Raw genomic sequence first — 14,184 nt, forward strand, 5'->3', positions numbered from 1 at the left:
ATTCGCCCCGTTTCATTTTTTGACGCCGTCAGACGCCGGCACGATCGCCCTCTGCAGTTTGCCATGTATTAGCCCCCCCCCCCCCCCCTCCCCTATAACTCAGAGGGTGTACAAATGGAACCAAATGGAACCTGGAAGGGTACATTTGCACACTCTCTGAGTTACAGAATGTAAGGGTCCATTTGGTTCCTAATCCTAACTATCAATAATTTAGCTGGGGACCCCCCTGGAACACCCTGAAAGACCCCTGGGGTCCCCGGAGCCAACTCTGAGAACCACTGCCTTAAAGGAGTAGTTCACCCCCAAAATGACCTTTTTTCTATTGATCACTCACACTCATGCATTTTGGTCCCCATCCAGAATCAAAGGGGGTACATTTATTGTAATGAAATTATTGTCTTAGGAACTAAAAATATTATTGAACTCAAGTCTCCATGGCATGAGTAATAAATAGCAAAAAGGTAATTTTGGGGGTGAACTACTCCTTTAACACTGCTACTGCACACACACACACACGCACGCACGCACGCACGCACGCACGCACGCACGCACCCACACCATGTCGCCACACAAGATATTTAATCAAGCTTCCGAATGATCCCGTGCCAAAATCCGGCGGCGCAGCGCGGTATGTTTTAAACTGTTTTGCCGGCACAAATTGATCAGATTTGCCTTTGAGTGATGCACACGACACCCCACGCACCCCGAGAGGAACAGATGGCGCCGCCATTAGTCAATTCCACAAACAGAAAAACGTGCAGCCAACACGAGCCAGCATCCCCTGACGTCAATCAATGCAGTCTGCGCGCCAGTGCGAGCCGAGGTGCTCCAAAAAAGAATTGTTTCATCTAACACTCCCAGGGGCGTCACAAGGGGGGGGGGGGGGGGGGGGGGGGGGGAGTGGGACTGAGTTACTAGGGCCCAAGGTGGAGGGGCCTTAATTATTCAGCTATTGAAACATAGCAGATATACAAGCTCACAGCGCGGCACAGAGTGCTTTGAGATGGGGGTCCGTGGCCGAATACATATCATTTTGGGGGTCCTTCACATGAAAAGGTTTGAGCACCACTGACATAGAAACATGGGTTTTTCAAAAAGAAAAAAACCTTCAACATTTTTCACGGGTTAGGGTTAGGGTAACCCTAACCCCCCAAAAAAATAGCAGATCTACAAGTGCGGCACCGAGTGCACCGAGTGCCGCGCTGTGAGCTTGTAGATCTGTTATTTTTCAATAGTTAAAGCACAAAATAATGCGTTTCCAGTCTAAATGGGTTAAACCCCCTCCCCCCCCTATGAAGAACATTCATGGGGGGGCCGCAGTGAATCCTTGTACCCAGGGCCCCAGAATTTGGTGTGACACCCCTGAACACTCCCCTGCCATATACCTGTGGGTGATATACTGTAGTGTGCAAACTGCCAAGACTATTCCCTCGGGCTTTACAATGCTCTGACGCACTTGAACATAGATGTGTCACATGTAAACGAATAGTCCTGCGACACGCCTCCGCTATGCACCAATGCGAGTGGCATAGTGTTGCTGTACCACAACCAAAATGTTACATTTCATTCAACCACTTAAAAAAAATATATATATAAATATTAGGGATGGGACAATATGAAAATGTCATATCACGATTATTGTGACAAAAGAAAACGCGATTATCGCTATAATCAAAAAACCATTATCCTGGGGCGGAACGTTGTGAGCTTGTAGATCGGCAATTTTTTGGCAAAGACATTTGATAGAGAGTGAAAGAATTCCTTCCGGAATCAATGGGGGAAAATGTACTACCAGTAAGACTCCCTAATCGGGAGATAAACGACCGTCAGGTCGCAGCGTGATTTTAGGACAAAATGTGTAGGAGTAGTTTCCAAAAATGTGTTTGAAGAAATTGGCCTGATGGTGGCGCTATATGAGACAGATTCATATTGATGAGATGAATGTAGACATACTGTGTACCGATTTGCGTGATTTTAGGGCAAAATCTGTAGGAGCAGTGTCCAAAAATGTGTTTTAAAAATGGGGGAAAATGTACTACCAGTAAGACTCCCTAATCGGGAGATAAGCGACCGTCAGGTCGCAGCGTGATTTTAGGACAAAATGTGTAGGAGTAGTTTCCAAAAATGTGTTTGAAGAAATTGGCCTGAAGGTGGCGCTATATGGGACAGATCCATGTTGATGACATGAGTGTAGACATACTATGTACCGATTTGCTAGAGAGTGAAAAAATTCCTTCCGGAATCAATGGGGGAAAATGTACTATAATAATAAATGTAATAATACATTTCAGTCCGCTCTCTCTCTTTCTAATCACTGTCTATTCGTTAAAAAAGGCCACTCTGAGTGCGTTGATTGTTCACGCTCCTTAAGGAGATTAAATACCAGCCAATAAGGCTGATGACCTATTTCATCCGATCAACTTGGTTAAATACTTTAGATTAACTAACAGCAGGGATCACCAGTGGCCTTTTTTAATGGGAATTATACCAGACTACTTGTAATGAGCCAGAATTCTATTAGCAGAATTGAACAGCATGTGGCATTAGCCACAATGCTGAAACCAGTTATGTCTTTGTAACATTCAATTAATCTCTCCTCCTAATACACACACCAGTCACAGACCTACGATATAACGGGCGCAAATCCCACCCCGACATATGCTGCACAGCGCTCAGTGTCTGTTCCCCTGTATTGCCTAATAAAGCATCAATGGCATTAAAAATCATCGCACAAAAGGTGTTTTGGGCAACAAGCAGATTTATCAGATTCAGTTATTCAGGAGATCTAGATCAGGGGTCTTCAACAGGAGGTCCCCTAGGGGGTTCTCAGGGTTACTACAGGGGGTTCTCCAAATCTTTGTGTGACAGAAAAAAAAATCTCCTTTTTTAATATTAACCACTTGAACCCTAGCATCCACATTCTGAGAACTGTAGCCAAAAATAGCCGATCTACAAGCTCACAACGCCTCGTGCTGCGAGGCGTTGTGAGCTTGTAGATCGGCTATTTTCGGCAAAGAGCTTTGGTGTAGAGGGGGAAAAGAACAGACTAAGTACGGAGTGAAAGGTCACCTATATTAAGTATTGACGGTTCAAGTGGTTAAATATCTGAAAACACAAATTGACATGAATCCAAAATACACTGACGGTTGTCCTGTCAAACGATGAAACTATATGGAATCTATGAAAGAGTTGTGGGGGTCCCTGCTTCATCTCTCTCTCAACTAAGGGGTCCCCGGCCTGAAAACGTTGAAGACCCCTGTAATAAAGCTTCAATGACATTAAAAATCGCACAAAAGGTGTTTTGGGCAACGAGCAGATTTGTCAGATTCAGTTATTCAGGAGATCTAGAACCAACGGTGTGATATTGACTTGGGACTTGTGCCAGCCAATGGCACAAGTATCTTGTACACTACTTGGGTGAGAGCCTACAGGACTTCCCTTTTATATAACATCCCTAGTCATGTTCCATCCCCATCACTGTCACACTAATAGTCCATATGGGCCATACAAGATGTCGCTCTCGGAAAGGTGGCAAAGGTTACTTAGCATTTTTGACAAGCTCTATATTTGTAGATAATATTTTGGTATGATAACCCTTCCTAGGTCACACCTAAATTGGTGTTATCAGCCGCTAAAGTTGATGTCCCATTAACTTTACTATACAGGAAAGAAATGCTAAAAATGTGTCTGCTTTAAGTAATACCGGTATATGAGGGGTCAAACTAGGGATTTTTCATGTATCTGAATCCATTGCAAGCATGTGTTTTTCATGAAAAACATTCCTTGGGCTAAACACGGGCCCCCCAAAACTGTAAAAAGTGATGATGACTCATCACTTTTCATCACTAAACCATAGTTTTGTGAGGACATTTTTAGCCAAGGGAAGGTTTTTTTTTTTTATATTTGAAGGTTAAAATTATGTTTTTATGTGGCCACACCCCACCTGCTTGGTTGTCAGCTGGGCGGTGACCCAGCCGTAATTAGCCACACCCTAGTGTTGTTGAATGGTAAAAGGGGAGTGGATGATATTGTGATGTCATTATATCAGTGTATTTCAATTGGGCCTTTTGAATCAGAGGCTTTCAGCTTACAGGAAGTGACCAAAAATACACAGGGAATACATATTTGCATATTATAACCACGCCTGGGGGTCTATTAGAGTAATGTTAACTCCATAGACACATACAAAACAGAAAAAAGTACAAAACTATGGCAACACCTCTAAGAAGAGAAGCCCAATTCCTGTTCTTGTTCTGCAAGAGAAGCTCACAACGCCTTGTGCTGCGAGGCGTTGTGAGCTTGTAGATCTGCTATTTTTGGCTTAAGTTCTCTGATTATTATGGACGCTATAAAAAAGGAGAAAACTATAAAAAAGTTACTATAAAAAAGGAGAAAACGTTTTCCATCACTCAAGGATTTGGAGGACCTCCTGTAGTAACTCCTAGGGGTCCCAGACCCCCTGTTGAAGACCCTTGCTGTACACCTGTTCTCCCCTGAAACCATCTCGCCCCTTCAGTCAAGAGACAACTGCATTACAGTAATATGTCTTCGGGGTACGCCTCATCATTACCCCACCCCCTCTCAGCCATCACTTAAAGCTATACTGTGTAAGATGCTCAACTAGTGGTCAGTAGCCCTATAGCAAACCGCGGTCGCGTCTGCTTTTTTCGTCCGTTTTTCGTCCGTTTTTCGCCGCGGACCGGGCCTTCAGACCACCGCGTCCGCCTCGCCTCGCCGAGACCTATCCATAGAGGTCTTTCGTGTCCCTCTACGAGCCTCGGTTGGGGAGATACATGCTAGACTCCTAGCCCAGTGTAAACACTGCAGTGTATTTCCTGAAGAGCTCGGCAGTGTATGATCTGGGCTTTGATTGGCCGGTAGGGAGACACGTGTACAGAATGATGAATATGACTGTAATTTTGCCTGGAAAAACAGCCCCGGTCACGGCCACCAGGGCTCAGTAGAACACATATAAAGAAAAGGCTTTGGGAGCTGAAATGAACAGAGTGGGTGTTCTAAAACTTTAGAGATTTAATAATTAGGACAATTTTAAGATTTGTTTTATTAAAAAAGTTACATAGTATAGCTTTAAAACATCGCTCTTTGCAGAAATTAAGTGTTTAACTTTTCTCTCTCTCTCTCTCTCTCTCTCTCTCTCTCTCTCTCTCTCTCTCTCTCCTTTTCCAAAAAAACTGTGCATTTATGTTTTTCTTCTGTAGACACATCCAACAGCTCATTAAAAAACATGGCTCTGATTTTGTCACCACCCACTTCTCTCCCTACCCGTCTGTGTCCTTTGCCAAATGGAAATTGCAATCTTTTAAAAAAATCTCTCTATTAGCACAACAAGAAGAAAGGGAAAGAAAAAGTTTCACAACAACAGTACTGGTGTAACTAAGACTATACGAACAGAGAAAATAAATAAGTGAATACATTATCAAGATGTTACACATTCTCTATATATTTCCTGGCGGTTGCGATGCACTGGGTGCAACGCAATTAGGAGTAATAGCCGACCAACTCCTTGAAATGAAACAGAAACAAGTACCAAACATCGTGGCGCTGCGTCTTTAATCATTTAAGACCTGGAATTGTGTCACTTTAGATTGTAAACACTTTAAATTTAACCATTATTGTATGGTTTAGTTAAGAAAAATAGCAGATATACAAGCTCACAGCGCAGCACAGAGTGCTGCTATTTTTGACAAATCATGATGTTTTGGCAAATCCGATTTGAATATATCTTTTTTTTTTTTAAAGCGAACATTTGTAACGGGGGGGTCAGTGGCAAAATACATAAAGCCTAATATCCTTGACATGAAAAAGTGTAACCCCCCGGCTCCACCGAGCGCGTCGAGCGTCGCGTCAACGTCAACGCAGGGAACGCTCCCGTTTTAATCAATGAAGGGTGCTCCACTGCCGACGTCAACGTCCGCGTCGGACGCTCAAATTCGCCCCGGTTCATTTTTTGACGGCGTCCGACGCCGGCACGACGCCGTCATTTTGGTGGAGCCCTAGCCTGAGAGCCACTGACGCAGAAAGTCTAGAAACATGCGGTTTTCAAAAACCTTAGAAGGATTTAGAAGACATCTATAGAATCGGGTCAAAAATATTCAATAGACTTGCACAAAATTATTGTTCACAATTTCTCAAAAATAGCAGTGCAGCGCTGCGAGCTTGTAGATCTATTTTTTTGATAGCTAAAGCATAGCATAATGGTTAAAGCCAGGGGTCTTCAACGTTTTCAGGCCAAGGACCCCTTAGTTGAGAGAGAGATTCCATATAGTTTCATTGTTTGACAGCACAATCATCAGTGTATTTTGGATTCATGTCAATTTGTGTTTTCAGATATTTAACCACCTGAACCGTTGACACTTAATAAACGTAACCTTTCACTCTGTACTTAGTGTGCTCTTTTCCCCCTCTACACCAAACCTCCTGCCGAAAATAGCCGATCTACAAGCTCCTCGCAGCGCGAGGCGTTGTGAGCTTGTAGATCTGCTATTTTTGTCCAATGCTCTCAGAATATGGATGATAGGGTTCAAGTAGTTACTATAAAAAAGGTTTCTATCACACAAATATTTGGAGGACCCCCTGAAGTAACTCTGAGGACCCCCCTGTTGAAGACCCCTGGTTAAAGCGGTTCAAGTGTAAAGAGACAAGACTCGTTCCCGGTCTTAATGGGTTAAACGAACACTCCAGATTTGGCTGCGTGTATAAGTCAGCCAAACTGTCTAAAACATCTGCAGCCAGTATTGCTGCGGGCCCAGACTCTCGTTTGCCAAGTGTAATTCTTTGATAGAGCGCGAGCCATGGGCAGGAAGGAACTGGATGCTGCTTCCAGAGGCACTGAAGGGACTCTTGGCTGCTAAATAAACTCGGCCCTCCCTCGCTGCATAGATATAGTGAGCCGGAGGGCGGGTGCTGCTGCTTGTCGGTTAGCAAGCCCATGGCAGGCGGGGGGGCTGAACTAGAGGACATCCATGTGGGTGGCTGCGATGCTTTCTGAATGCCTAGTAGTAGACTGGCATTGAAAAAAGTATTCAAGACGTTATATTTTTTTACATGTAAATGTACCATTCTAAAAAACGTCTAGTTCCATTCCTTGATTCGGATTGGCTGGTTTCCCTTTAATTGCTGTGGTATATGAGACTATAATCCACACCTTGAATCAGTTTATATCAAACCCAGGTGCGCTGTTTCTTTCCACAGTGATCCACAGTGCACCAATTATCTGCAGCTGTGTTGTTGGCAAAAAAGGGAACTACTTCCTTGTAGCTGGTAAATACTGTTGTGCAGACCTTGTAGTGAATTATTAGTCAAATAGAACAGTTTTAATTGGTACATGTCTATGATTTTTCATGTTGCCATATTTTAACTGTTTTAGAAAAGCAATAAGCCACGCGAGGCATGTGGTTACCTGTATTTTATAACGGCTGAGAGGGTTGGAGACACTCGGCTTCGCCTCGTGTCTCACCACGCCTCTCAGCCGTTATAAAATACCAGGTAACCACATGCCTCTTGTGGCTTATTGCTTCCATAATGCAATCAGTGATTGCGCTAGGATTTTTAACTGCCGGTCACCGTGACCGGCATGATTAAAATTTACCGGACATCTGAAGAATATACCGGACATAATCATTGTAATGCATACATTACAAGCAGGTGCACAAACAGCCAATAGCAACAGTTAAAGTATTAGGCCTACTGCATAGTTGGGACTGAAAACGAATTGAATGAAAAAGTATAGGCTAAAAAGAAAAAAACGCTTCAATCTTGCATAAGGGAATTAATTATATTGGACTAATCGCGCTGTTCGCGCAGGCTGTCTGCATGTGGCACACGCACACTGCTTTCACAACAACGTATTTCTGTTGCATCATGTTTCATGCCAACAATACAATACCATGTCTTGACTTCAGAATAATGAAAAGGTTGATATTCATCTGGCCAGCAATTAATCCAATACTCACTGTCGAGTGGTGACAGTGCGTCCATGTTATGCAACTTTGGGAGAGTTGAAAAGGCTTTGTTCTTCCTACTGTCTCCACTCCATCTCCTCTCCTCATAACTTCAATCAAGTGTATAATGTTTGTTTATGGGTTGATTGCTGACCGTGCGTGCATTCCTTAATTCCCATGGCTTTACATGCTGTGCGTGCATCGCAAACTGACACTGAAATGAGCGAGCGAGAGAGAGAAAGAGAGAGAGAGAGAACGGGGGAGCGCGCGAGCGAGAGAGAGAGAGAGAGAGAGAGAGAGAGAAAGAGCGAGAGAGAGAGAGAGAGAGAGAGAGAGAGAGAGAGAGAGAGAGAGGCAGGCAGCCTGCGCATGAGGAGCAGACGGCGATAATGATATCGGTCAGGATGTCCGGGAGGAATTTTATTTTTCGGTCTTGGCCATAAAAAATCGGTCAAATCCGGCAATTCCCGGTCTAACGCAATCTCTGAATGCAATGTAGAAATACTCAATGTGTCTCGCGACACATTGTGAGCTTGTCGACCTTCAATTTTTGTTATTTGTCGTACAAAGGAGTATAGTGCGCTCGCTTACATGGTTAACCAAACAAACCCTAGCTTTAGAAAAGAGAGAGAGAGAGAGAGAGAGAGAGAGAGAGAGGGACAGAAAGGGCAGACTTGAAGTAGTAATACATTGCAATCTCTTTGACAAAAAAATGCCGATATACAAGCTCACAACGCGACGCGACACGTTGCGAGCTTGTAAATCGTCTATTTTTTGACAAACGTTCCGCCCCAGGATAATGGATGTCGGGGATATTTTGATTATCGGGATAATATCGTAAATCACAACTTCTTTGGCCACAATAATCGTGACGTGACATTTTCATAATATCGTCGTTGTCGGGTGAAAACCTTGTATGTCCAAAAGCGTTTGTTTTGTATTTATCATTTTAAAAATGATTCAAACTAGTGAAAACAGCCGATCTACAAGCACACAACGCCTCGTACCGCGAGGCGTTGTGTGCTTGTAGATCTGCTGTTTTCACTACTTTTGTGCGACGGCCTTGTATGGTGAAGCAGGCTTTACTTTGTGAAAAAAATACACATTTGAAACTTGGAGATACAAGCTTTCTGCCCGACAAAGACGATTATGGTCCCATCCCTGGTGGTGTGGCCAGGGGGAACATGCGGGTTCACCTGTCGGGGGCGCTGCAGGAATCAAAGAACGTTGCCCGCGGCGCTAACAGCTGCGGACCGCCGAGAGGTGCAAGATCATCAGTGAACGGACTGCTTCTCAAAGCAGCTGAACGTGCAGGGAGGTGTCTTACTGTCTTCAGCAGGGACCCACACACACACTTAATGGCTTTATGAATGTGCTTACGCAGCCCCATGTTCACACTCGCGCACAGGCACACGCACGCACGCACGGCACACACTCAAAAACGCATGCACGTCGTACACGTACGCGCATGCACGCACGCACGCACGCACGCACGCACGCACGCACGCACGCACGGTTCAGTTTCTCTCTCTCACTCTCTCTCTCTTTCTCTGTCTGTCTTTCTGTCTCTCTCTCTCTCACACACGCACGCACACACAGAGAGAGAGAGAGAGAGAGAGAGAGAGAATGTCATTATCTCTCTCTCTTTCTGTCTGTCTGTCTGTCTCTCTCTCGCTCTCACACGCACGCACACACGCACGCACGCACGCACGCACGCACGCACGCACGCACGCACGCACGCACGCTTAATGTACAGTTTCTCTCTCCGTCTCCGTCTCTCTCAGTCTCTCTCTCTCTCTCTCTCTCTCTCTCTCTCTCTCTCACACTCCCACACACACACACACACACACACTGCATCATTGCACCTAACAACAGTGCATAATCCTCCTCGTAAACCAGACACAGTGCTGTCCTGGGCCGGTGAGCCCCGCCGTTAGATAAAACAATAAGCAAAAGCATGATAGGACTAATTATAGACGTACCGTGTGTGAGCCTGCATGTGTGCATGGGCGTGTGTTCGTGTGTGCAGGGGTGTCACACCAAATTCTGGGCCCTGGGTACAAGGATTCACTGCATGGGCCCCCCATGAATGTTCTTCATAGGGGGAGGAGGGGGTTTAACCCATTTAGACTGGGAACGCATTATTACGCCTTATTTTGTGCTTTAACTATTGAAAAATAGCAGATATACAAGCTCACAGCGCGGGACTCTGAGCTTGTAGATCTGCTATTTTTTTTTAAATCGTGAAAATTTGTGCTTCAAATATTTCAAATCCTTGTAAGGTGTTTTCCTTAAAAAAATCGATGTTTCTATGTCAGTGGTGCTCAAACCTTTTCATGTTCAGGAACCCCAAAAATGATATGTATTTGGCCACGGACCCCCATCTCAAAATATTTAGTTCCAGGGACCCCCCCCCCCCCAGTTACAAAATGTTCGCTTAAAAAACAGTATATGCAGATTTGCACACATTTTCACAACTTTTCAAAAATAGCAGATCTACAAGCTCGCAGCGTGGCACTCGGTGCCACGCTGTGAGCTTATCTGCTATTTTTCAATAGCTAAAGTATAAAATAATTAAGGCCCCTCCACCTTGGGCCCTAGTAACTCAGTCCCACGTCCCCCCCTCTTGTGACGCCCCTGTGTGTGTGTGTGTGTGTGTGTGTGTGTGTGTGTGTGTGTGTGTGTGTGTGTGTGTGTGTGTGTGTGTGTGTGTGTGTGTGTGGGCAGGCAGGTGGGTGGGCTGCATGGTGGGGGGGGGGGGGGACTCAGCTCCCTTGGCAAGCGTGATTTAGCAGGCTTGCACTTTGAATGGTCTGTTTAACTAATGTGTAGTAATTAGTTCTCTGGAAATCAGCACGCAGATTAAGACGGTATATTTCAGCGAGAGGACACCTAAACCTAAGATTAATATTTCCACTGTATAAGAGTGTATTGCAGTATTTATAGGATGCTTATTCCTTCCATTAAACATTGCCATTGTTGCACAGTAGATGAATTGTAAATTAATACGCTCTGGATGTAGCGAGGGGGAGAAAAAAAGGAAACTGTTTATTTTTTTTATAGCTATAAGTAATGTGAAACCAATTTTCACTTGGCGGGGTGCGGTGTGTGAGTGTGTGGGTGGGTGGAGGGTGATTTGGGGCCAGGCTTTCTATGACAATTTTGTGTATTTATCTCGCTCGCCTGCTGCACTAGCTCTCTTGTTAGGCAAACTGTCATGTAAACCTGGGGCTATGAGCACTTCTGTCACACCAGACATATAGTATGTACAGTAATGTACGTATTGTAAGATTAATCAGCTTGTCTGTGGTGTAAAGTAATTAAGTACATTTACTTAAAGGGATTTGAGGAAGGGTGAGCTCCCAGAGTGTCTTCGACCGCAGACACGTCCGCCCGCGGATTAGACGCATCCTCTCTGCGGACGGAGCGTGCATTAGACGCGGCATCTCCGCGGACGGAACGTGGATTAGACGCGGCCATACTTTTACTCAAGTACATTTTAAACGATGGACTTTGACTTGTAAGTACTTTTTTCGACTACTACTTGAAGCGGAGCATTATACAATTGACTTCATGCAGATGGAACTTCAACTCTTTGGAGTATGTTCATCCTTGGGTGAAAAAACTAAATAATAATCGTCTGAATCCCTGGCATCCTTCCTTACACGATACAGCCTCGCAGAGGTTGGATGTCATCTCGGCTAATCTCGCCAGCTCTTAACTACTCTATCAGTGCAGCGAAGAGGCAAAGGCTGGTAGGTGGGTGTCTTATTATGAGCCGATCACAGTTCTTATTCAAATTAGAGAGAGAGAAAAAAGTTACATTTCCACGGCTGAAATAGTTTCGGGTACATTCATACGGTATAGGTGACACCCTCTTCTAAATGAGACATTCTTTTCTCGGAGGAAGAAGTTATTGAAATGTGCGAAGATTCTTTTTTTTTTCGAGGGAGTGCGAGAAACCCCTGTTCGGGTGCAGCAGCTGTCCAGACTCGGGGGCAGCGGCACGCGGCGCTGCAGATTCTGTTGGGAGTATTTTAACTAGATGATGTGCGGAAACACCACGGGTGCACTACTCGGTGTGAATAACTAGTCCCAAAAAAAGTGGATAATATAATGAGTGTGGTTGAGAAGTTGAGCTCAACACCATATCGAATTAAAGCTTTAGGAAAACTCCACAAGCCATTATTCCATTTAGGCCATGAACGCAAATCTGTGTTAAGATTTGAACCACTTTAACCATTATTTGATGCTTTAACTATTAAAAAATAGCAGATATACAAGCTCATAGCGCGGCACTGACATTTGTGGGGACTGCCCATAAGTCCTACATCTCATTAGTCCTGCATCTCATTAGTCCTAATTTGGTTAGGGTTAGGTTTTAGGGTTAGTTTTAGGCATAGTTGTACTGAGGTTAGTGTTAGGGTTTGGGTTAGGTTTAGGCATAGTTTTACTGAGGTTAGGGTCATTTTGTGCAAGTCTTTGAATATTCTTGACCCGATTATATAAAATATCTTCTAATCCTTCTTCTAAATCAGTGGTTCTCAAACTTTCTTCATGTCAAGGACCCCCAAAATTACATCTGCGGACCCCCATCTCAAAATATGTTGTTCCAGGGACCACCCAGAAGCAAATATTTGAGTTACAAATGTTCGCCTTTAAAAAGATATATTCAGAGACTTGCAAATAAAATCACAGGTCTTTCAAAAATAGCAGATCTACAAGCTCGCAGCGCGGCACTTGTAGATCTTCTATTTTTCAATAGTTAAAGCATTAAATAATTCTAGGCCTAAACTAGTTATTCCACGATCCCTTGAATGGCAGGTGAAGGCAGGAAGAAGATCTCCCACCTGATTCTCCCCAGGCTGCCTTGAGTGCATTCCACACTCTCTTGCTCGTTCAATTGCCATTTTCAATGGCGTGCTCAGCCTCTATCTATATAATGATTAGACGGTTCCACGGTGCCCACAGCATAATGGGTAATGGCAGGCTCATGATTGACTATAAATAGGCGTACATCTGCTGCGCTATATGCAAACTCGGCAGCGTGAAAGGAGCCTACAATGTATAGCTAGAGGGAAAACCGACGGGGATATAAACAGAAGTACCACCGAATTACCTGCAATGTAGACATGTAGTTTAACACTCATGGAGCCAAACACGTCCAGGAACTAGATGGGGGGGGGGGGGGGGGGGGGTCGTGTTCCAGTGCAGCGTTATCTCGTCCACAGACGAGGTAACTGTTGCCATGTTTACCGGCTAAACAGGTGCCGCGGTAGGTAGCGGCTGGTGAGCGAAAACACTACATATCCCATCATGCAACTGGGCCACCATGCATCTTAGAGCGTCTATTCTCCATAGGCTCCGGTTCATTGCTGATGCAAAGAAACGGCTTAATCGAATTTTTCTCTGAATCTACAGTACTTCCAAAACGCCAAGAAGGCCGAGATCCCCCTTCTTTTTCACGGCAAAACTGGCCAGCAGGTGCCCCGTAGATCACGTTTTCCCACTTTTGCATGACTGTCATATACGACAAAGTATAAAATAGCCAGTCATTGATGTATTAAAGGGATACAACCCAACATTAATAAATAATCATACATATACACTGTGCTCAATGCACTCAATGTGATAAATGTCCTTCTGTCTTCTGTGAATTATCCATGCATGGGAAGTTATACTTTTTTTGACAATACTCAAACAACAATGAATGAGCGAGTCAAACACAGCAAGGAGAATGAACACGCTCCTCTGCATGTAATCAGTGTTTAGCCGGGGGGCTGGTTGCGAAATGCATTCAACAGGTAGAAGAGGTAGCTGAGAGGCCTCGGGCATTACATAAGTGGGCGTGCTGCAGCTGAATTAACATGCTGGCCGGCTCCTGTGGTGTGCAGTCTGTCTGTACACCATTTAGCAGCAGTCTCAACCGGCAGAGATGCCAGATAGGTTTAAAGGACAACTCCGCCCTAAATAACATCTAGGCTAATCTTCCTACTTGTATTGATCCAAAATGACTGTCCGTGGGGTCTATTAAGCAGAAAAGCCCCTGTTGTCCAGTTTCCCCAGCAGAACCTAGCAGCTCTCACAGCACAGAGTGGAGCCTATAAGCGTATCGACTATTTGTTGTGGTCAAAAGTGATTTTTCGATTTCATGAATGTCATTACAAACACATCCATGCCCTAGTTGTCCCACACAACCCGCCACTCTCAGCTAAACAGATGT

Source organism: Nannobrachium achirus, assembly GCF_963921795.1.
Source record: "Nannobrachium achirus genome assembly, chromosome: 24".
NCBI classification, from domain to species: domain Eukaryota; kingdom Metazoa; phylum Chordata; class Actinopteri; order Myctophiformes; family Myctophidae; genus Nannobrachium; species Nannobrachium achirus.